This window comes from Bos javanicus, chromosome 9 (assembly GCF_032452875.1).
Source record: "Bos javanicus breed banteng chromosome 9, ARS-OSU_banteng_1.0, whole genome shotgun sequence".
In the NCBI taxonomy this organism is placed as follows: Eukaryota; Metazoa; Chordata; class Mammalia; order Artiodactyla; family Bovidae; genus Bos; species Bos javanicus.
This window is the reverse complement of record NC_083876.1, coordinates 18801893-18826150: the sequence shown is the minus strand read 5'-3', so window position 1 is coordinate 18826150 and position 24258 is coordinate 18801893. Positions and strand designations below refer to the sequence as shown.

General features: G+C 39.7%; 1 long non-coding RNA gene and 1 other non-coding gene across 3 annotated transcripts in view; both read right to left on the bottom strand.

The window, feature by feature from the left end:
- Positions 1 to 463: 463 nt before the first annotated feature.
- Positions 464 to 24258, bottom strand: part of LOC133253710 (uncharacterized) — a 105926-nt gene continuing 82131 nt past the window's right edge. Inside the window, exons 5-6 of one of the 2 annotated variants that reach the window (XR_009738386.1) lie at positions 7763 to 7819; positions 464 to 7649 (exon numbers count right to left, since the gene is read on the bottom strand). This is a non-coding gene — a long non-coding RNA (uncharacterized LOC133253710). Of the gene's footprint in view, positions 7650 to 7762; positions 7820 to 12023; positions 12704 to 24258 lie in introns of those variants that run through there. The other variant, XR_009738387.1, reaches the window with a different exon arrangement.
- On the bottom strand, positions 22752 to 22824 carry TRNAR-CCU (transfer RNA arginine (anticodon CCU)). The gene has a single exon. It is a non-coding gene; the product is annotated as a tRNA-Arg (tRNA).

Below are 24258 nucleotides of genomic sequence, written 5' to 3'. Positions count from 1 at the left end.
GGTTTTTCTGTGCAAAAGATCATGTCATTTGCAAACAGAAATAATTTTTTCTTTCCTGATTTAGATGCAGTAAACATCTTTTAAAATAATAGTTGTTTTCTTGTTTGAGATATAGTTGATCTATCATATTATATTTGTTTTAGATGTACAATGTAATGATTTGAAACATGTATATACTGTGAAATAATTGCCACAACACAAATTTGGTTAACATCCATCACCTCTCATAAGTACACATTTTTTCTTATAATGAGAACTTTTAAGATCAACTATCTTTATAACAGTTTTCAAGAATACAATACAGTATTGTTAGTCACCATGTTATAGATTACATCCCTAGAACTTATTTATATAACTGAAAGATTATACCTTGTAACCACCTTCACGCATCTTCCCAACTCCAGCCTCATGCTTCTGGCAGTCACCTATTTGTTCTCTGTGTCTATTAGGTTGATACAAAAGTAATTGCAGTTTTATATCATGAATTTTAAATCATTATATCTAAGCTCAAAAATATCTTTATTAATCAAAATAGGAACCATTACAACCAACACAGTTTTGCCAACAAGAAATAGCATAAAATCCTGTAGCATAAAAATCCGTTTTTTGGGAATCAGTGAAATCTTGGAAAGCATTTTCTGCCTCCTGCTGGGTGTGGAAGTGTTTTCCCCGCAAAAAGTTGTTGAAATGCTTGAAGAAGTGGTAACTGGTTGGCAAGAGGTCAGGTAAAAATGGTGGATGAGGCAAAACTTCGTAGTCTAATTCGTTCAACTTTAAAAAATACATATATTTATTTTTAATTGATCAATGATTGCTTTACAATATTGGCTTTATTTCTGCCATACATCAACATGAATAGCCGTGTGTGTGTTACTCACTCAGTCGTGTCCCACTCTTTGTGACCCTGTGGACTGTAGCCGGCCAGGCTCCTCTGTCTGTGGAATTCTCCAGGCAAGAACCCTGGGGTAGGTTGCCATTCCCTTCTGCAGAGGATCTTCCTGACCCCGGGACTGAACCTGGTCTTCCATATTGCAGGCGGCTTTTTCACCATCTGAGCCACCAGGCAAGTGACATAGGTGTACGTGTGTCCCCACCCCCTTGGACCTCCCTCCCACCTCCCACCCTTTCCCACCCCTCTAGGTTGTTACGGAGCCCCAGTTTCAGTTCCCTGAGTCATACAACAAATGTCCACTGGCTATCTATTTTACATATGGTAGTGAATATGCTTCCATGCTACTGTCTTCGTTCAACTTTTGAAGAGTTGGTTGTGTGACATGTGGTAGGGCACTGTCATGGAGAATTGGGCCCTTTCTGTTGACCGTAGCCAGCTGTATGTGGTGCAATTTTCAGTGCGTCACATTGATTTGTTGAGCATACTTTTCAGAGGTAATGGCTTCACCAGGATTCAGAAAGCAGTTGTGGATCAGACAGGCAGCAGACCACCAAACAGTGACCGTGACCTTTTTGGGGGGCAAGTTTGGCTTTGGGAAGTGCTTTGGAGCTTCTTCTTGGTCCAACCACTGAGCTGGTTGTCGTCGGTTATCGTATAAAATCCACTTTTCGTTGCTCATCACAGTCCAATCAAGAAATCGTTCATTATTGTTGCTAGAATAAGAGAAGATGACACTTCAAAACGATGATTTTTTTTTTATTTGCAGTTGCTCAGGGGGCACCCACTTACCAAGCTTTTTCACCTTTCCAATATGCTTCAAATGCTGAGTGACCATAGAATGGTTGATGTTGAGTTCCTCAGCAACTTCCCACGTAGTTGTAAGAAGACCAGCTTTGAAGATTGCTCTTAATTTGCCGTTGTCAACTTCCAATGGCAGGTCACTAACACGCCTCACCTTCAAGGCTCTCCTCTCCTTTGCAAAACCTCTTGAACCACCCCTGCACTGTACATTCAGTAGCAGTTCCTAGGCCAAATGCATTGTCAGTGTTGCGTGTTGTCTCTGCTGCTTTACGACCCATTTTGAGCTCAAGTAAAAAAATCGCTCAAATTTGTTTTTTGTCTGCCATCATTTTCATAGTCTAAAATAAATATTAATGTAAAATAAGTAGCAAGGAATAAGTCATTAGCAAAAAACATGAAGTGATAAATGTGCATTACAATGATGTATAACATTTATTGAGAACATACTCCAATATCAAATGACAAATTTCAACAATGCAAAAACCACAATTACATTTACACTAACATGAGTTTTTTTTAGATTCCACATATAAGTGAGATCATACAATATTCATCTTTGTCTATCTAACTTATTTCACTTAGCATAATACTGTCTAGATCCATCAATGTTGAAAATTACATGATTTCCCTCTTTTATGACTGTATAATGTTCCATTATTTATATATATCACATTTTATTTATCCATTTATCCATAGATGAACACTTATTTTGTTTCTGTATCTTGGCTATTGTAAATAATACTGCAACGAACTTGCAAATGCAGATATTTTTTCAAGATAGTGATTTCTTTTCCTTCAGATGTACAGCTAGAAGTGGAATTGCTGATCACGTGGTGGTTCTGTTTTTAAGTTTAGGGGGAAAATTCATGCCGTTTTCTACAGTTGCTATACCAATTTCCCTTTTCACGAACAGTGCACAATGCTACCTTTCCTCCACATCCTCGCCAGATAAAGGTCTTTATCTTTTTGATAAAGCCTTTCTAACAGGTGTGAGATGCTGTCTCATTGTGGTTTTGATTTGCATTTCCCCGAAGATTATTGCTTTCCCCTTTTCACATACCTATTGGTCATTTTGTATGTCTTCTTTGGGAAAATGTCTATTCAGTTCTTCTGCCCAGCAAATATTAAAAATATTTTGTAACCATTTGTAATGGCCACATATGAGTCTATCATCCAGAACTGCCATAACTGACATGGACATTTCTCATTCCTCTATTGTTGGATATTTAGATTGTTTTAAATTTGTATTATAAAGAACAATATTCCAATGCATATTTTTATGTATAGTTCTTTGGTCATATTTAATATTATTTGCTATGAAAGAGTTTAGACATGGCACCACTGAGTTAAAGATTATGAATATTAAGACTTTTGACACACCTTTTCTCATTTCTAAAAAATTATAACTTAAAAAATATTTTTTCTCTTCTATAATTTCATCGTTTTTATTGAAGTATAGTTGAATAACAATGTTGTAAATTAAAAAATAATGAAATAACATTTGAGATACATTATATCTATCTTCTGAAAATTTACATTACATATCATGTTTTAAAATGGTATGAAATATATCACATATGTGGCTTAAAATATACTAATACATGAATTACATTTTTTATAATGTTGAGGTCTTTTTAAGTTTATTTTTAATTGGAGGATAATTGCTTTACAATATTGTGTTAGTATCTACCATACACCAACATGAATCAGCCATAGGTATACACATGTGTCCCCTGTCTCTTGAACCTCCTTCCCACCTCCCCCCACATCCCACCCCTCTAGGCTGTCACAGAGCACTGAATTTGAGCTCATTTCATCTGATGATGGACAGCTAGGGTACTTCCATGCCCTAACTATTATAAACACTGTTATAATGAACATAGGGATTCATGTGTCTTTTTCAATTTTGGTTTCCTCAGGGTATATGCCCAGTAATGGGATTGTTGGATCATATAGTAGTTTTATTCCTAGTTTTTCAAGGAATCTCCACACAGTTCCATAGTGACTATATCAATTTACACTCCCACCAACTGTGCAAGGGTGTTCCCTTTTCTCCACATCCTCTCCAGCCCTTATTGTTTGTAGAATTTTTGATGATGGCCACTCTGAACAATGTGAGATGATATTTCATTGTATTTTAAATTTATATTTCTCTAAGAATGGGCAATGTTGCGCATCTTTTCATGTGTTTATTAGCCATTCATATGCCTTCTTTGGAGAAATGTCTGTTTAGGTCTTCTGCCCACTTTTTGGTTGGGTTATTTTTCTGATATTGAGCTGCATGAGCTGCTTGTATATTTTAGCAATTAATCTTTTGTCAGTTGTTTTATTTGCTATTATTTTCTCCCACTCTGAGGGCTGTCTTTTTACCTTATTTATAGGTTTCTTGTCTGTGCAGAAGTTTTTAAGTTTATTTAGGTCTCATTAGCTTAGTTTTGTTTTTATTTCCATTATTCCATCAGGAGATGGGTCCAAGAGGCTCTTGCTGTGATTTATGTCAAGGAGTGTGCTGCCTATGTTTTCCTCTAGGAGCTTTATAGTTTCCTGCATTGCATTTAAGTCTTTAATCCATTTTGAGTTTATTTTTGTGCATGGTATTAGAAGGTGTTCCAATTTCATTCCTTCACATGTAGCTGTCCGGTTTTCCTAGGACCACTTATTGAAGAGGCGGTCTTTTCTCCATTGTAAATTCTTCCCTCCTTTGTCAAAGAAAAGGTGCCCATAAGTGCATGGGTTTATCTCTGGGCTTTATATCTTGTTCTGTTGCTCTATATTCCTGTTTTTGTGCCACTACCATACTGTCTTGATGACTTGTAGCTTTGTAGTACAGTCTGAAGTCAGGTTAATTCCTCCAACTCCATTTTTCTTTCTCAAGATTGCTTTGGCTGTTCAGGGTCTTTTGAATTTCTATGCAAATTGTGAAATGTTTTGCTCTAGTGCTGTGAAAAATACCATTGGTAGTTTGATGGGGATTGCATTGAACCGGTAGATTGCTTTGGGTAGTATAGTCATTTTCACAATATTGATTCTTCCCATCCAAGAACATGGTATATCTCTCCATCTGTTTGTGTGGCCTCTGACTTCTTTTATCAGTGTCTTATAGTTTTCTGCATACAGGTCTTTTGCCTCTTTAGGTAGGTTTATATCTAGGTATTTTATTCTTTTTGTTGCAATGGTGAATGAGACTTAATTTTTAATCACCTTAATTTTTATTTCTGATTTTTCATTGTTACTGCATAGGAATGCAAGTGATTTCTGCATATTATTTTTATATCCTATGACTTTACTATATTCATAGATTCAGTTCAGTTCTTTCACTCACTGTGTATAATATCATGTCATTTGCAAACAGTGAGAGTTTTACTTCTTTTCCAATCTGGATTCCCTTTATTCCTTTTCTTCTCTGATTGTTGTGGCTAGGACTTCCAAAACTATGTTGAATAATAGTGCTGAGAGTGGGCACTCTTGTCTTATTCCTGATCTTAGATGAAATGCTTTCAGTTTTTCATCACTGAGAATGTTTGCTATGGGTTTGTTATATAAGTCCTTTATTATGTTGAGGTATGATCCTTCCTCAGGATTGATTGAGATTATCATATGGCTTTTATCTTTCAGTTTGTTAGTATGGTGTATCACATTGATTGATTTATGTATATTGAAGAATCCTTGTATCCTTGTTTCCCTGAGATAAAGCCCACTTAATCACAATGTGTGATGTTTTTAATGTGTTGTTGGATTCTGTTTTCTAGAATTTTGTTGAGTATTTTTGCATCTATGTTCATCAGTGATGTTGGTCTATAATTTTCTCTCTCTCTCTCTTTTTTTTTTTTTTGCAGCATCTTTGTCTGGTTTTGGTATCAGGGTGATAGTGCCCTCATAGAATGTGTTCTTAAGTCTTCCTTCCTCTGCAATTTTATGAAAGAGTTTTCGAGCAGTATAGGTGTTAGCTCTTCTCTAAACTTTTGGTAAAATTCACCTGTGGAGCCATCTAGCCCTGGGCTTTTGTTTGTTTAACGTAGAGCTCTTTTGTTGACTTTTACATTCCTTTCCAAATCCAGCCCGTCCTTGTTGGGGTACCAGACAGCCAGTACTGCAAGTTGGGTTCCAAGGGGTCAGATAGGGGTGGAGTAGCCTCAACGGCACCCAACTCCAGTACTCTTGCCTGGAAGATCCCATGGACGGAGGAGCCTGGTAGGCTCCAGTCCATGGGGTCACTAAGAGTCGGGCACGACTGAGCAACTTCACTTTCACTTTTCACTTTCGTGCATTGGAGAAAGAAATGGCAACCCACTCCAGTATTCTTGCCTGGAGAATCCCAGGGACAGAGGAGCCTAGTGGGCTGCTGTCTATGGGGTCGCACAGAGTTTGACATGACTGAAGTGACTTAGCAGCAGCAGCAGCAGCAGCTTCCTCTACTTGTACCAGGTAGGAAGCAACCATGGAGTTGATTTTAAACAAAGGTCTAGGGGGCAAAGGCAAGGCAGAGAGTGATTTTTCTGAGGAAATGTAGAACTAGCCTGAAAGGCCTGAGGTAATTTGGATTTAAAATGCATAGCTGTGGCTTCAATAAGGCTGGTATAGCAGCTGGGGGGCGATTGGAGAGAGGGGATATTTGGGGTTGTCACAATGATTGGGAGCGTAGTGCTGGCATTTAGCGGGTAAGGGCAGGAAAGACTAGAGGTATCACATGGCTTGAGACTATTCTCTCAAAGTAATTTTTCAGACCCTAATGTCAGTAACTCTCCCAGTGACACACACTGGGCTAGTTTTGTGTTGATATATCTAAACTCCAAGGGCCACTCTGTATTCTGTTCCTTTTGCCATTAAGGATCATAAAATCATAAAGTAGCTCTTTACTGTACAGTGGAAATGAACACATTGTAAATCAATTATATTGCAATAGATTTTTAAAAATGTACATTTCAATGATGATGGGTTGAGAATAAAAGGAGAAAATTTATATTTATTAAAAACCTATTATGTACTGCATAATTTTATTAGTTTCCTATGGTTGCTGTGACAGACTACCCTAAATTAGGTGGCTTAGAATAACAGATCTCTCTCACAGTTATGGAGGTCAGACCTCTGAAATCAGGGTGCCAGCTTTTGGAGGAGCTGTATTCCTGCCACAAGCTCTAGGGGAGGATGCGGCCCCTGCTCTTCCAGCGTCTGGCAGCTGCCAGCTTCCCTTGACTTGGGCTCCTTTCCTCCAGTCTCTGACCCCAGTGGCTTCCTCCTCTTCTCTCATCTCACTCTTTTATAAGGACACTCGTCATTGGATTTTGGATCCACCTGTCCAAGCCAGAATGACCTTCTAATCTCAAAGTCCTTAGCTAAATGTCAAAGGCCCTTTTCTCAAACATTTACAGACTTTGAGGATTAGAATGTGGCCATCTATGGGGCTTCCCAGGTGGCTCAGTGGTTAAGAATCCACTTGTTAATGCAGGAGACACAGGAGCCATGGGTTCGGTCCCTGGGTTAGGAAGATCCCCTGGAGGAAGAAATGGCCACCCACTCCAGTATTCTTGCCTGGAAAATTCCATGGGCAGAAGAGCCTGGCAGGCTGCAGGTCAAGGAGTTGCAGAGTCAGACATGACTGCGCGCCTGAGCATGTGTGCAGGCACACACACGTGGATATCTTTGTGGAGTGGTGAGGCATCTTTCAGCCACTACACTTTATTCCAGAATTGCGTTAAATTTTCCAGCAGTCTTGTGATGGGGGGACATCATTAGCTCTTGCTGATAAATGAATAAGATGAAATTAAGAAAGAATAAATACTTGGCGTAGGTGTCCTGGTGCCTTCCAGAGCCGAGATTCACCCTGAAGCTCCTGCCACCTGGATGCATTGTTGATAGGCTCCGCCTGGTGCCTGGTCAGTTACAGGGCGCTGTCCTTACTAATGCAAAAGTAGCAGCCGTGTTCACAGGTGACCCTGTACACTCCACTGATCTTGCCCTAAAAGAAGTAAAAGTTCTCTACTAAAAGAGCATTCCACTTAATATAAGAATAAAACACAGTCGAGCAATTAAATGTATTCTAGAACAATTCCAAATAGGTATCCGACTAACCTAAATTTAGACATTCATGCCATGTTCCAAAAGTGCCTTTTTCCATTTTCTTATCCCCTGAAAAGAAAAAGACACATTTCTTCAGCCCAGTTTAATTTATCCTTTCAACATTTGTTGAGTACCTACTATAATTTATGGTCTAACCTCCCATGAAATCCTTCTTCCCCTATTATGGACATTTTAATTTTAGTGTAAGAATACATTTGAACTCACATGAAAAAAGGTATAAAGATATTCTGGCAGTTTCTACATCCTGAATTATTTTTTAATCTACTTTATGGAGTATTAACTTTTTGTTTTACTCTTTTCCTTTGCTTAAATTTAGGATGTTTTAAATAGCGTTAAGATTTTACATAACTGCAACTGGTTAGTTCTAAAAATTGTTTTTCTTTAAATAAAGCTTATTTTTACAATTTAGATTTAGGAGAGGTTTGTAACGGGTTCAAGGTTCACATTCAAATCAGGTCCATCAAAGCAATTATAAAATAAAGAGAATATCATGATGTTTTCAAAGATAGCTTGTCCTTCTATCAAGGATGAGTTTTTCGACAGATATACATTCCAATGCCTCAGGATTGAAACATCTTACGTATTCAAAAAATTGTAATTTAGAACCATAGCACCTTTTAGGGAAGGGATAGATTTCTTGAAAGTCTTGTGTGTTTAAGGAAATAACATATTTAATGAACGCACACACACAAATAACATCTGTTATCACTGATTAGGGAAATTTAGTGGAACTGCAAAAATTGAAATGACATTAATTTGTCCACACTGGAGAGGATCTGCAGAAGAGACCCGTGTTTAGATGCTTTAAAATGTAAATAGTGCCCATCAGGGAGCATAGCCTTACTTCACATAATGGGTTTTCAGATAAACAAGTAGGGGGAGTTTGCACTAATTCTATAGGGGCATAATTAAAAATAATTAGAAAACAAACCCTACGTATTTTATAAAATGACTTCAAGAAAAGAGATTTTGCATTTTCAGAGTGTGGTAAGCATGTAGCACAGGCTTGGGGTCTGAGGTCCCCAGTGACACAAGCTTCCTTCCTTGTGCAAACCTGCCAATACACTTTTCAAAAAAGAAAAGAAGAAAACATTTACAAAGGATAGTCTCCAGGGGTGAGAAGGTATGCCTTTAATGATTCAGACCTTGGCAACCATCAATAAGTATGCTAGTGAAAGGCAACAAAGAGTATAATACATATATTGCAAATCCAGGAGAATACTACTGTAGATAGACAGATGGATGGACAGATAGATAACTCGTGGTGAAATGAAAAAGTAGGCAGAATGACCACTGCTCTAGGTTTTGCTATAACGACAAATAATAGCCAAATCTCAGTGCAACTGCAACTATTCATTTCTTGTTCACATTACATGAGGGCTGTAGGTCCACTGGACTTGTGCTGAATTTGGCTGCACCCTATGCGTCTTATTCTGGGACCTAAGTAGAAAGAGCAGCTGCTATCTGGGGCTTGCAGTACTCATAGTGGAGGGCAGAAGTTGAGAGGTAGAGCCGAACCACACTAGAGCATCATAATTTTCTGCTAAAACATAGTGCGTTTCTCCTTTGCTCATCTTCTGTTGGCCAAAGCAAGTCCGAAGTGCAAGACTTTGCAAACTTTGAGAAAGTTTGTTGCATTACAAGGAAGTGTGGCTAAAGTGGAAAGGAATGAAAAGTTGTGAACAAATAAATATTTATCACACCTAACATGTAGAAAACAGCACAATAATATGACCAATACATTTATTTTAAAGAAAACATTATGATTATTAAACACTTAGGGAATTCCAACAGAAAACTCCAGTCAGTGGTGGACTCAAGTTTTATGGGGCTTAAATACATGCAATTTTTGTGATCCTCTTTAGAAAATGTGATCAAATACTCCTATTTCAAAACTAGAGACCCTGAAGTTTAATTATCTTCATGATAAATTCAATTTTGCCTTCAGAATATATGTTAGAAAAACTCTGATTCTATTCATCAGTAAAATTGTAGCAAAATATATATTGCTGTTGTTCAATTGCTCATTCATGTCTGACATTTTGCGACCCCATGGACTGCAGCCCCACAGGTTTCCCTGTCCTTCACTGTCTCCTGGGATGTACTAAAACTTGCATCATCCACTTTAAAACTTTTATTGGCACCAATTCTTTAAAGATAAAATACTCTAGTTTTTAATAGGCAAATGGTCATTTATTAATTTAGATTTAATATAATAAAATAATCTCTGTCTTCCTGAGGCCATAGAGGTCACAGACTGAAGGGAAGAATTCCCTAGAGGACTGCATCTGAAGAAAACGATTTTTGTTCATTCAAGGAATCCAATTGGTTGTCATTGTTAAATATATTATGACCCATGATGACCCCGGAAGATAGCTAATGTGAAGACCCAAGATTTTTACTAAAATTAATTGGTCTTTTTTCAGCCTACACAAAAAGTAATTTATTTCTTATAAATTTTCTGCACTCCCCAATATTGTTGAGAATAATGAAGGAATGGTATGATTTTCAAGCCAGGTAAGTTAAAACTGAACAATAAGAAGAGAATAAGGTTGACACATATTGAAATGTATGGTGGTAATCCCAGATCCATCAGTAGGTTAAGACCTAAGGATAATGTGAAAGATGGAGGTTAGAAAGAACACCTCCCAAGTCTGCATCACTCTACTCTTCACTGGGGGTGGTAGGCAATGTCCCCCCTCAGTGTCCAAATCTTCAGAACCTGTGAATATGTTAGGGACCTTGCAAATATGGTTCGGATTACAGACCTGAAATAGAGGAAATTATCCTCCAGACAGTTGGATGGCATCACCAACTCGATGGACATGAGTTTGAGTAAGCTCTGAGAGTTGGTGATGGACAGGGAAGCCTAGTGCGCTGCAGCCCATGAAGTTGCAAAAAGTCAGACACGACTGAGTGACTGAACTGAACTGATCAAGATGACATGCTTAGTCACTCATTTGTGTCTGACTCTGTGATTCCATGGACTATAGAGTCTGCCAGGCTCCTCTGTCCATGAAATTCTCCAGGCAAGAATACTGGAGTGGGTAGCCATTCCCTTCTCCAGGGGATCTTCCTGACCCAGGGATCAAAACCAGGGCTCCTGCATTGCAGGGGGTCTCCTGCATTGCAGGTGGATTCTTTACCCACTAAGCCACCAGGGAAGCCCAGGGAATATCCAGATGGGCCTCATCTAATGACAGAACTCCTTCAAAGCAGAAACCCTTTTCCAGCTGTGCTAGGAGAAAGAGATGTGATGACCAGAGGGTCAGTAAGACTTGGGAGAGAGACTCAACCTGCAGCACTGACCTCTAAAAGCAAACACAGCCTTGCTGACACGTTGATTTTAGTCCAGCGAGATTCTTACCAGACTTCTGACCTACAGAAGGTCAAAAGTCCCATAAATGTACAGTAAGTGTGTTTCTTTAAGCCACAGATTTTGTTGCAATTTGTTACTGTAGCCGTAAAACACAAAAACACTTGGTGAAGCAGGGAAGTGACACACACAGATGGTGCCCTCCATTTCCTGGTGTGAATGCTCCAGGGAGCTCAAATCCCCCAAATCTTAGCTCCCAGGTTTCTGGGTTCTCCCAAGTACATACGCCACCACTCTGCTATGGACCACCACTCAGGCGTGTTTTCCAAGCCAGAAATCTCTTCTAGTTTATCTCCTCCAGTTTCCTCAGTTTGTGTTTGGGAAGTGACATTTCAGATCCTCTTAGTCTGATTATTCTGTGTGAGACAAAGTGGGAAAATACACTTTGGCAACCCCGTGGGTCACATTCTTCAGTGTGATCAAGCTGTTTGTAGTGGATCAGGGCAATGTTTGGGAAGGACATTCATTTTCCATTGGTACAGTGTTTGACAATTTGGATTGTTCATGCTGCTGAAACAGAGAGCAGAGAACGTTAAGTGCTTCTGTGGTCCAGGAAATACTTGAACTGTTTGATGGCATTCTGATTAAATCCACTGAAACTTTGAGGCAACGCATGTCTGTATTCTTTTTGTTTGCTTTCGGCTGGACATACTTCTGTGCAAAGCAAGTTATCTGTCTCACTCCAAAGGGGATACACAGGAAAAAAACTTAGCGGAAACTTTAATTAAAAACAAAGGCCAGAGTGAGTCATTTGGGAGAATTAGGAAAAAATATAGAATAGATGCAAAGGTAAAGAATAGGCTGATTCTGAAGCATTGTTTAAAATAGTTTGAATGAAAATGGTCATTGACTGGAGGTAAAAAAAACAGTCACACATAAGCTATAATGAATGGTTTACTTTGCACACAAAATAGGCTGAAAAAAGGATTCAAGCAGCAGTGAAGGTGTGTTAAATAAATGGGCTAACTCTATTGAGAAACAAGTGAATTCCTCCTGGAGAAAGACATTGAAATAATAAAGCCATTTGCCAAATAATGAACCAGAATGATGAGCTTTGTAGTCATTGGCATTATACAGTTGCTATATAATATTTTAATATACCTTAATACATACTCGTTTTCAACATCAAAGGATTTAATAATGCTGAAAGAAGTGTTTAGCATCCTCACAGAGCTTAATTTCTGGATTTCAGCTGTGCATCACTGAACAAACAGAATGTAATATTAATGGAGCTCTGCTTTGCCCAGAATATTGACTATTTATAATATTACATTCATTAAAAAGAAGCACCAGTTTACTGATACAATTTAAATACTAGTGGTTGGAAAAAGAGAAGGTTATTTGTGTTCCTAAATTAGAGACATTTATTCATGCCAACTTTCTTTCCACTATAATGGAAGTGGGAGCGACAAGAATATGTTGTGTATTTCCCCTGGAAAAACAATAAGTGTAACACAGAGCTCTGGACTTGGTACCGGGACACCTGGGTTTCAGTCCCTGTTGCTCTGGTTCTGGCACTGACAACACTTGGATGCCTCCTAGAGCAGGCTCTGTACCTGAAAAACAGAGATAATGTTACCTGTTTTTGTCTGATTCACAAAATGAGGTAACATGATATACTGCAAGGTAAAAGTGCTTTGCAAATTTTAAAGGGTCCTATCCATTAGGGTCCTTACATTAGGCTAAAAAATATATAAAAAATAGTATTTAAATCATTGAAATACCAATTCAGCATAAATATAAATTGTTATAACACTTGGTAGAGTTTTTTAAATATTTAATTTTATGATAGTTTCATGATTCTGGCCTTACCATCAACTTAGGCTGTGTTCATTTGTAGTGATGTTAACTATACAAGAATATCTGGAAAATAAATATTGTCTTCTCCGTAGTTTTGCCTAGAGTTAGGCTTTTCCCTTTGTTTTGAGTTCTCTTATATTGGTTGTTGACAGTCAAATCGTATATCCATAAAGGTGTAAGAATAAATGCTAAATTCATTGATTTACTGACCCAGGAAAATTGATCATATATTATGTGCCTAGCACTGTACAAGGTACTATTTAGTAAACTCGCAAAATGAGCAGTTTTATTTTTTTCCTCTTCTAAATTGACTCACTCTTTGTCTGAATTAATCAAATCAACCAGTAGGTTTTGGGTTTCCTGTAGACACAGCTTAAATGTCACTTTCTTTCTTCAAACTGCTATTTTGAGAACTGGTGATGTGTAGGTGGAAAACACTTTACTATTTAGAAATAGAGTACTATACAGTAAGTCTTATTAGACTGTATAGACTTACAAACAAGTTTTTTTCACTTTGTAGGTTTCATTTAACTTTTTATTATGGAACATTTTAAATGTGCATAAGCATATGATGCAAGAAATCCTCATATACCTAACCAAGGTTCAACAATTAATGATTCATGGTCAATCTTGGTTCACTTCTACCCTCATTCAACCCTTCCCTACCCCATATTATTCTGGATCAAACATCAGTGATCATGTAATTTAATCCTTATATTTTTCAGTATATATTTCTAAAAGATAAGGATTCACACCCCCTACCCCAAAATAACCACTATAGCATTAGTAGTAGTGTTGCTCATTTGTGTCTGACTCTTTGCAACCCCACAGATTGTACCTTGCCAGGCTCCTCTGTCCATGGGATTCTCCAGGCAAGAATGCTGGAGTAGGTAGCCATTCCCTTCTCTAGAGGATCTTCCCCGACCCAGGAATCAAATCTGGGTCTCCTGTATTGCAAGCAGGTTCTTTTACCATATTAGCTACAGGGAAGTCCCTGCTGCTGCTGCTGCTAAGTCGCTTCAGTCGTGTCCGACTCTGTGCGACCCCATAGACTGCAGCCCACCAGGCTCCCCCGTCCCTGGGATTCTCCAGGCAAGAACACTGGAGTGGGTTGCCATTTCCTTCTCCAATGCATGAAAGTGAAAAGTGAAAGTGAAGTCGCTCAGTCATGTCCGACTCCCAGCGACCCCATGGACTGCAGCCTACCAGGCTTCTCTGTCTGTGGGATTTTCCAGGCAAGAGTACTGGAGTGGGGTGCCATTGCCTTCTCCAAGGGAAGTCCCTACTAGTGCATTATTACAGCCAAAATAAAATGAACAAAACTCCTTAATAGTATCAAACATTCAGTGTGTATTCCAATTTCAACTATTTTTTAATATTATGATTTTTGCAGTTTGTTTCATTTAGTATTCAAATAAGGGCCACACATTGCAATTTGTCGAAATGCCTCTTAATTCTATTTTAATCTTCAGCTCTCTCTTTTTTCTCCCCCTTGCAAATTATTTGTTTGCAAGAAATAATTTGAATAACTGGGTCATTTGTCCCATGGTCTTTCCTACAGCCTAGATATTACTGAGTGCAATCTGTTGTATAGTTTAATTTGTTTTTCAGTCTTATGTGTTTCCTGAATATTAGTAGTTAAAAATATATCTGCATGTAACATCTTTTTTTTTTAATAAACTTTTTATTTTAGAATAGTTTGGTATACAGAAAAATGTGAAGACAGTACAAAAAGTTCACACCCAGTTTCCCCTATGATTAACATCTGAAATTAGCATGATACATTTGTTGTAATTAATAAACAAATATTGATACACTATGATTATCTAAAATCCATGCTTTATTCAGATGCTCTTAGTGCTTGTCTAATGTCCTTTCTCTGTTCCAGGACCCCATTTAGGAAACCGTGTTGCATTGAGCTGTCGTATCTCCTTGGCCGCCTCTTGACTATGACAGTTCATCAGACCTTCCTTGTTTTTGATGACCTTAACAGTGTTGAGGAGTACCAGGGAGGCGTTCTGTAAAATGTCCCCTAATTGGGATGTCTCATTAAACTGGGATTTAAGAGTTTTGGGGAGGAAGAGTACAGAAGTAAAGTGCCATTTTCATCAAAGGTGCATCCTATACACATGTTTTATCACTGTTGATAATAACCTTGGTCACCTGGCTGAGGCTGTGTGTTTCAGGCTTCTCCATTATAAACCTACTCTTGTTATCCCCTCTTTCCCTATAATACCCTTGCGAAGGAACGCTGTTTCTGAAGCCCCTATTCACAGTGGAGATTTAGTCTGCATCTTTTTTAGGTGGAGTAACTACATATATTATTTAAAATCCTTCTTAATTTTTCTATTTATTGAATATATAATCATTTAATCATGTGTTTATATCAGTATGGACTCATGGTTATTTATTTTATACTTTCAGTTATAATCCAAAACTATGTTGTTTACTTTGTTGCTCAAAATATTCCAGCTTTGGTCTTCAGGTGGTTTATTTGTCAGACCCCCGCCATTGTGTGTTGGAGGGAGGAGGCAGGGTGTATGTTTTAAATACTTCCTTACTTTCTGGTACACAAGATACCCCAAGCTCATTAGGAATATTCCCTGCCTCCATCCTGCTGCTGCTGCTAAGTTGCTTCAGTTGTGTCCGACTCTGTGCGACCCCATAGACAGCAGCCCAATAGGCTCCCCCGTCCCTGGGATTCTCCAGGCAAGAACACTGGAGTGAGTTGCCATTTCCTTCTCCAATGCATGAAAGTGAAAAGTGAAAGTGAAGTCACTCAGTCTTGTCCGACCCTCAGCTACCCCATGGACTGCAGCCTAACCAGGCTCCTCCATCCATGGGATTTTCCAGGCAAGAGTACTGGAGTGGGGTGCCATTGCCTTCTCCTGCCTCCATCCTAGAATCAGTCATTTCTCCAAGGAGCCCTGGTTTCTTCTATTGGAAAATTAAAGATCTGGGCACCAAGTTTAAAAAAATATTTTAAAACCATTCTTTTGCTTCCATTTAGTTGGTTTTGAAAACTTTGGATTATTTTTGTTACAGTTTTATTGTAAGTTTTTGATACTTTATAGTTCAATTTTGGAGAAGGCAATGGCACCCCACTCCAGTACTCTTTCCTAGAAAATCCCATGGACGGAGGGCCTGGTGGGCTTCAGTCCATGGGGTCTCGAAGAGTTGGACACGACTGAGTGACTTCACTTTCACTTTTCACTTTCATGCATTGGAGAAGGAAATGGCAACCCACTCCAGTGTTCTTGCCTGGAGAATCCCAGGGACGGGGGAGCCTGGTGGGCTGCCGTCTATGGGGTCGCACAGAGTCAGACATGACTGAAGCGACTTAGCAGCAGTTCCAATTTGCAAAAGTCATTTTTAGTCGAAAATTTCTGCCTATATTGAATATGGAGCCTTTTATTTTAAGCAAGTAATTTGCATGGTTTTGTTTCTATGTATGTGTTTATTAAACTCAGAGTCTGAAAACATTAATTTTTCTACATTGTGCCCATTCAATCAGTTTGAGTGGCTATTTCGTTAAGTGATGCTAAGTGTATGGGACCTTTGACTGTTTTTAAAAAAATTTTTAGTGAATCAACTAAATATTTTGACATCTTATAATTACAAAGTATCTAAAGAAAGTAGATAAATAAGCAAATATCATAAGGAGTGATTATGTTTAGCTCTGTGAAAATCATCCAGTTAAAAATTCATGAATGTTTAACTTCTATGGTAGACTTTTCTGCATAACTAGGTAAATCAGTAGCAAAAATTTTCACTGTAAAATTTATGAAATGCTTCTTAAGAAAATAAACTGTGGACATTTTTGTACCTTATACCAGAAGAATAAAAGAAAACATTGTCAAGGAGTGTCATTTCTATACAAAATATACTAGCTACATTTTTTTCATTTATTGGTTAGAGGTGTCTTTATATAATTTATTTTTTAAAGCTAGGCTTATAAAAGTTATCAGGATTCCAAAGGCAGGCTACCCTAGCAAAAAACTTACCAACTATCTACAGGAGGCAAGTCTCCTCTGTAAAATGAGTTGTAGAGATAAATTGGTTCATATAGATAAAGTGAAAGTGTTAGTAATTCAGTCGCGTCCAGCTCTTTGCAATCCCATGGACTATAGCCTGCCAGGCCCCAGAATTCTCCAGGCAAGAATACCAGAGTGGGTAGCCATTCCCTTCTCTAGAGGATCTTCCCAACCCAGGGATTGAACCCACTGTCTCCTGCATTGCAGGCAGATTCTTCACTGTCTGGGCCACCAGAGAAGCCTCATACATGGAAAGTACTTTACATATACATCTACAAGTATGTGTGATATATGGTATATCTACACAATAGGCATACATGTGTTTTAAATATTTACGTATGTGTGCTGTGCATGCTAAGTGCTTCAGTCATGTTCAACTCTCTGTGAAACTATGGACTGTAGCCCACAGGGCTCCTCTGTCCATGGGGTTTTCCAGGCAAGAATACTGGAGTGGGTTGTATGCCCTTCTCTAGGGGATCTTCCCAATCCAGGTATCCAACCTGCACATCTTCTGTCTCCTGCATTGCCAGGTATGTTCTTTACCATACCTGGACTCCACCCAGGAAGCCCCATACATATATGTGTGTGTGTGTGTGTGTGTGTGTGTGTGTGTATACACAATATGTAAATCCTAGCCCTGGTGGCTCAGACGGCAAAGAATCCTCCTATAATTCGGGAGACCTGGGTTTGATCCCTGGGTTGGGAAGATCCCCTGGAGTAGGGTATGGCAACCCACTGCAGTTTTCTTGCCTGGAGAATCCCTGGACAGAGGAGCATGATGGGCTATAGTCCATGGGGTCACCAAGAGTTAGACATGACTGAGCAACAAAGCACAGCACAGCCCATCCAAATGTTCAATAACAGCAATCCTGTAGTTAATATGCTTTCTCTAAATCAATATTGTAAGGGTATTGTTGAGTTTTTCTCTTTTGCATTTCTTAGTGTGTGACCTTTGCTCATTCTGCCCAAGGCATTAGGGTTATGTTATATCTGGAATGCAAAAATAGAGGCTTTCAATTTACAGCTTTTCATATCCAAAGCAGGAATGCAAAGCAGGGGTTTTGAATCTGCAGGAAGAAAATAATCCTAAAATCCAGGTTTTGTCAAAAGACTCTGCAAGTTTCCAAATTGTTTTAGCTCCATGTTGACTTTGTCCATGGCAATTATCAAATGCCTGGGATAGACGGGATTCAGGACAAGACTTAAGGGAAGACCTCATAGTTTGCCAGCCACAGAGAATTCAGACTATCTCTTTTGTCCTGGGGAAGATTTGCAGCAAGAGGAGAGAGACAGAGATGACAAGACAGACCCACTCCCAACCATCACTTTGCAGGCAGAAGCTGCTCCAGAAGGGAAGGTGCTTTAAAGATGCTAAAGACCCTTAGAAGAGGGTGTGGAGAAAAGGGAACCCTCTTACACTGTTGGTGGGAATGCAAACTAGTACAGCCACTATGGAGAACAGTGTGGAGATTCCTTAAAAAACTGGAAATAGAACTGCCTTATGATCCAGTAATCCCACTGCTGGGCATACACACTGAGAAAACCAGAAGGGAAAGAGACACGTATACCCCAATGTTCATCGCAGCACTGTTTATAATAGCCAGGACATGGAAGCAACCTAGGTGTCCATCAGCAGATGAATGGATATGAAAGCTATGGTACATATACACAATGGAGTATTACTCAGCCATTAAAAAGAATACATTTGAATCAGTTCTAATGAGGTGGATGAAACTGGAGCCTATTATACAGAGTGAAGTAAGCCAGAAGGAAAAACACCAATACAGTATACTAACGCATATATATGGAGTTTAGAAAGATGGTAACAATAACCCTGCATACGAGACAGCAAAAGAGACACTGATGTATAGAACAGTCTTATGGACTCTGTGGGAGAGGGAGAGGGTGGGAAGATTTGGGAGAATGGCATTGAAATATGTATAATATCATGTATGAAATGAGTAGCCAGTCCAGGTTCGATGCACGATACTGGATGCTTGGGGCTAGTGCACTGGGACAACCCAGAGAGATGGTATGGGGAGGGAGGAGGGAGGAGGGTTCAGGATGGGGAACACATGAATACCTGTGGCGGATTCATTTCGATATTTGGCAAAACTAATACAATTTTGTAAAGTTTAAAAATAAAATAAAATTTAAAAATAAATAAATAAATAAATAAAACACATTATGAGGAAAAAAAAAGAAGAAGCAGAAGGCCTTTGCTTTGCTCCCTCTGCAGGACTCTGGGAAGAGACATGGGATGACAGTGGCACCCACATCAGTGTCTGGTGTAAAGAAGTTATCTAGACCTTTAGGGTCTGGACTCACGGCTCCTCTGGCCTGCGTGTAGCCTGGGCTGTGTGTGGCGAGCAAGGGATCCAGAAGTGAGTGTGTGTCCTGGTGGGGAAAACAGAGACCCAGAAAGGCCCAGTGCACCAATAGGATTCATGGTGAGGCATAGAGGCAAATGGTCCACTGGTGTGTGTCCACACGGTGACTCACAGGGCAAATGTGACCATCAGCAACCCGCTGTCACACGTCCAGGGACCAGACCAGGCATTCAGCTGAAGAGAGCAGGGAGGGTCCATGGAGGTCACCATCTGAATCCTCACCACTGCTCCCCTCACCTCCACCCTCCTTCCGTGACATCATGACTGTGTCTTGGAGCTAAGGAAGCAGAAGAGAAAATTCTTAAATAATTAGCATTTTCCCCAAAGAGACTGAGTAAACCACCCAAATTCAGTTACAGTGAATCTGTAAATTACAAACCCACTCACTATCAGAACCAGACAAGCAGTGGGCACAGCACAGCCCTGGGCCAGGAGGCCAGCACATAGACAAGAGGCCAAGCCGCCAAGTAGAAGAAACCAGAAGATGAGACCAGCGGATTCAGCTCAGAAGTTGTGAAAGGGAAGCCAAGTGGTTGCAGAGGATCAGGTCTGAGCATGACCTCCCCTGAGGAAACAGGGACTACAGTCTCCAGGAATGACAACAGCCTAGGACTACCTGACGTTTTCCTTAATTGGGTGTATGACACAAAAGGTTGTATATCTAAAAGCAGTTTCACCTGGAAGTATGCATTGAGTATGACTATTAGTAGTTTGGAGAGAGAGCCTTGAATTAAAATTAAGAAGCATATGTCAGAGTTGAGAAATACAGAAAGGATAAATCATAAACGTAAGTGAAATCAGGATCATTCATTCATGAGAAAACTTTTCTCAAAATTTCAAATTGAGGAAAGAGAGCCTTTGCAAGAATCTGGGGGAAAAAAATTGCTTCAGGAATTCTAAAAGGCCAGGTCACCATAAATATAAATGGATTCATATTTATGGTACCTAGGAGATGCCATGTTCTTTGTCAGGTAATAAAGGAGCCCTTGCTAACTATCCATAGGAACGCAGACACATAGACGGACTTTTAAAACGAGCACACAACTGATAAACCTATTTGCAGGGCAGCAATGGAGGGGCAGATGTAGAGAACAGACTTATAGACATAGGTGGGGGGAGGAAGGAGAGACAGAGGAAAGGAGAGAGAAACTTGGAAGCATGTACACTACTATATGTAAAATAGATAACCAAGGGAAATTTGTTGTATAACTCAGGCAACTCAAACCTGGCTCTGTAGCAATCTAGGTGGGTGTGAAGGGGTGGGAGGTGGGAGGGAGGTATGAGATGGAGGGGACATACATACACCTATGACTGACTCATGTTGATGTATGGCAGAAACGAACACAATATTGTAAAGCAATTGTCTTTCAATTAAAAATAAATAAATTTATAGAAAACGCACAATAACGGGGTGGTATGGGAGCATAAAGAAAGGACATGGGGGGTGCATTTTTTACCCTGACCCTGCCAGCATGTGTCTTGCTGATCAAACATTTCCTTAATACATATTCATGGAGGGCCTGCAATGTGGGAGGTTGTCCTGGAGAACATAGAAATGAATGGAGGGGGAGATGTTGCCAGAGGGGCTTCTTGGTAAAAGCAATATCTAAATTGAGACCATCACTTCATGGCAAATAGATGGGGAAACAGTGGAAAGTGACAGATATTTTTTTGGGCTCCAAAATCACTGCAGATGGTGACTGCAGCCAAGAAATTAATAGACGCTTATTCCTTGGAAGGAAAGTTATGACCAACCTAGACAGCATATTAAAAAGAAGAGACATTACTTTGCCAACAAAGGTCCGTCTAGTCAAGGCTATGGTTTTTCCAGTAGTCATTTTGAATGTGAGAGTTGGACTATAAAGAAAGCTGAGTGCCGAAGAATTGATACTTTTGAACTGTGGTGTTGGAGAAGACTTTTGAAAGTCCCTTGGACTGCAAGGCAATCCAACCAGTCCGTCCTAAAGGAGATCAGTCCTGAGTGTTCATTGGAAGGACTGATGTTGAAGCTGAAACTCCAGTACTTTAGCCACCTGATGCAAAGAACTGACTCATTGGAAAAGACCCCGATGCTGGGAAAGATTGAAGGCAGGAGGAGAAGGGGACGACAGAGGATGAGATAGTTGGATGGCATCACCGACTCAATGGACATGAGTTTGAGTAAACTCCGGGAGTTGGGGATGGATAGGGAGGCCTGGCATGCTGCGGTCCATGGGGTCACAAAGTTGTGTCATCGGACACAACTGAGCAACTGAACTGAACTGAAATTGAGACCTGAAGGAATGCACAGGTGAATCAGAGGGTGAAGGTGATCCAAGTCAAGGAAACAGCATGGCCAAGGACCTGGAAGGGAAGAGGGTTGCTCGCTGGGGAATCTGCACAAGCTTGAGGCACCCTGAGGATGTGCAGAAAGGAGAGGTGGGGATGTGGCAGAGTGAGCAGAGACCCCCCGGTGACTGGGGACTCAGACTGAGGGAGCCGGGGAAGAGGGTGGATGCAAGAGCTCTTCAGCAAGTGCAAGTGACAGGGCTTGGGACTGAGTGGACTCGGGGCAGGTGAAGAGGAGCTCGGAACCAGTCCAGCTTTGTGGCTTGAGCAACGGGTCGTGTGGTTTACCTGGAGAAGCAACCCCAGAGACAGAGCGAACAGGTGAGCAAGGCAAAGGCACACCGAGTTCAGCTGGCACTCGCTGAGTTTGAAATTCCTGGGAGAAATCCAAACGGAGCCCTGCAGAAACAGCTGGCTCCTTGGATCTGGGGTTCTAAAATGAGATCTGGGCTCGAGATGCCAATTTGACAGTGGTCAGTGTAATTTAAGATACCCGACTATTGAAAAACAGTGACCGTGTCCTGTTCTTTGCCTCAATAGAGCTGTGGAAAATGGTCTTTATTTTTCAAATTGCACACCATAAAAACAAAGTTTCAAAGTATAGTGTGACCTAGGAATATCATTCTTAATATTAAGTAGGTACTTAGTAATTGAAAAAAAAGTCAGCTTACTGATTTCAAATGTTAGGTGCTTTTTGATATGACATATTTTCTAAAAAAATCATTAAATGCATGTTTACTTTAAATTATATATTATTCATTGTAATCTTACAATTAAAATGCTTTAATTTCTCTAATTTCTTATTAATGTTAATGGAACCGGGATATAGATATTTTTCGAGACAGAAATCAAGTTTGAATCATTTCTTACAGAATTCAGTCCTTTTGTGAGGTCATTTCATTTATTAATATTTCTGATGTTTTATTGGGATATAATTGGCATATAACATTGTGCAATTTTAAGGTGTATGTGAGTTTATTTCTTTTTAAACAAATTTTAGTTTTTGATTAATTTGGCTGCAGTGTGTCTTAGTTGCTGCATATGGGATCTAGTTCCCTGACCAGGGATCGAACCTGGGCCCCCTGCATTAGGAGCTCAGCGTCTTAACCACTGAACCACCAAGGAAGTCCAGAGGTTATTTCTTTACAGAGTAGCTTCATCCAGGCATACATAGTACCAAAATTTTGAGTCTTTCATTGTCAATAAATTGGGAAAATACTAGCATGGAACAACCTTGATTGGTATGATTGGGGCCTTATTTATAGCTATACAGTAAACTTGCCACAAACCCAGTAAGCTGCAGTACACTGGCAATGTCTTTGATTTTAAAAACCTAATCATTGTTCCCTTCTCCATAGAACCAGGTGGGCTGAAGATCAGACTGCCAGGCTTGAGCCCTGCCTGACCATGAGGCGCTGCATGCACAATCATGCCCTTTGCCCAAGGCTGACATTGCTTGACTGTGAGCCCAGTGTCTACAAGGTCAAGCCCTTACTAAAGCCCTGGACAACATGCCCTGTGTTCACTGTGGGTTTTTTATTTGATGCAAATGGAATAGTTGGGCTAGACAGAGAGCCAACTTATGTAAATGTCTTAAGAAGACAATTGTCTTGCCATGTATGAGTTTTTGTTTTATCATACTGTTACAAAACTTCCAAGGGAATTGTGACATACGCTAAGCACTTGAAATCTGTTTGCCAATCTAATGCATCCAGAATTCCTGTCTGCCACACTTATTCATAGCTTGGCATAGTCCCAGAGGGTGAGAATTCTATATCAAAGCTGGCGTGTTTGTCACTTGTGAAAGGTGAGTTTGGGCAACTATCATATGAGAATGGCATGAAAATACTATTTGGAGTTTCAACTTTAAATCCAAATATCAGAGAAACTTTAAAATTGTTAAACTTTGTACAATAGGCAAAATTTACCCTTCTAGATCTACCAGCTGTATTCATTACTGTTGTTGTTCAGTCACTCAGTCGTGTCCGACTCTTTGTGACCCCATGGACTGTAGCACTCCAGGCTTCCCTGTCCTTCACCATCTCCCGGAGCTTGCTCAAACTCAAGACCATTGAAGTCAGTGATGCCATTCAAGCATCTCGCCTTCTGCCGTCCCCTTCTCCACCTGCCTTCAATCTTTCCAACATCAGGGTCTTTTCCAATGAGTTGGCTCTTCTCATCAAGTGGCCAAAGTATTTAAAAACCAGGAGAAAGTCCCAGAAGAAAGAAAGGGTGGGGTTTAGTGACATCTAGAAAATGCGGCTCACTTACCAGAAAAGAGATATTTTATTTTTACTTTCTTACGTTAGCGGGGGACAATTGTTTGCTTGCTTTTTAGTTTATTTATTAAAAATAGAGTATGAAAAAGATGTAGAAATCTATCAGCTTACATTTTTGGAATAATGATAAGACAGAACCTTTGCAAAGCTGTAATCATGTGGATATACATTTAATTAATCACACAGCATTCATTGGGCTTTTCCTAGGAGTAGACTGACTACTGAAAAAAAAAATCTATGAAGGAAACAGAAGGCAAGGCTTATGTGGTCAACACTTTTT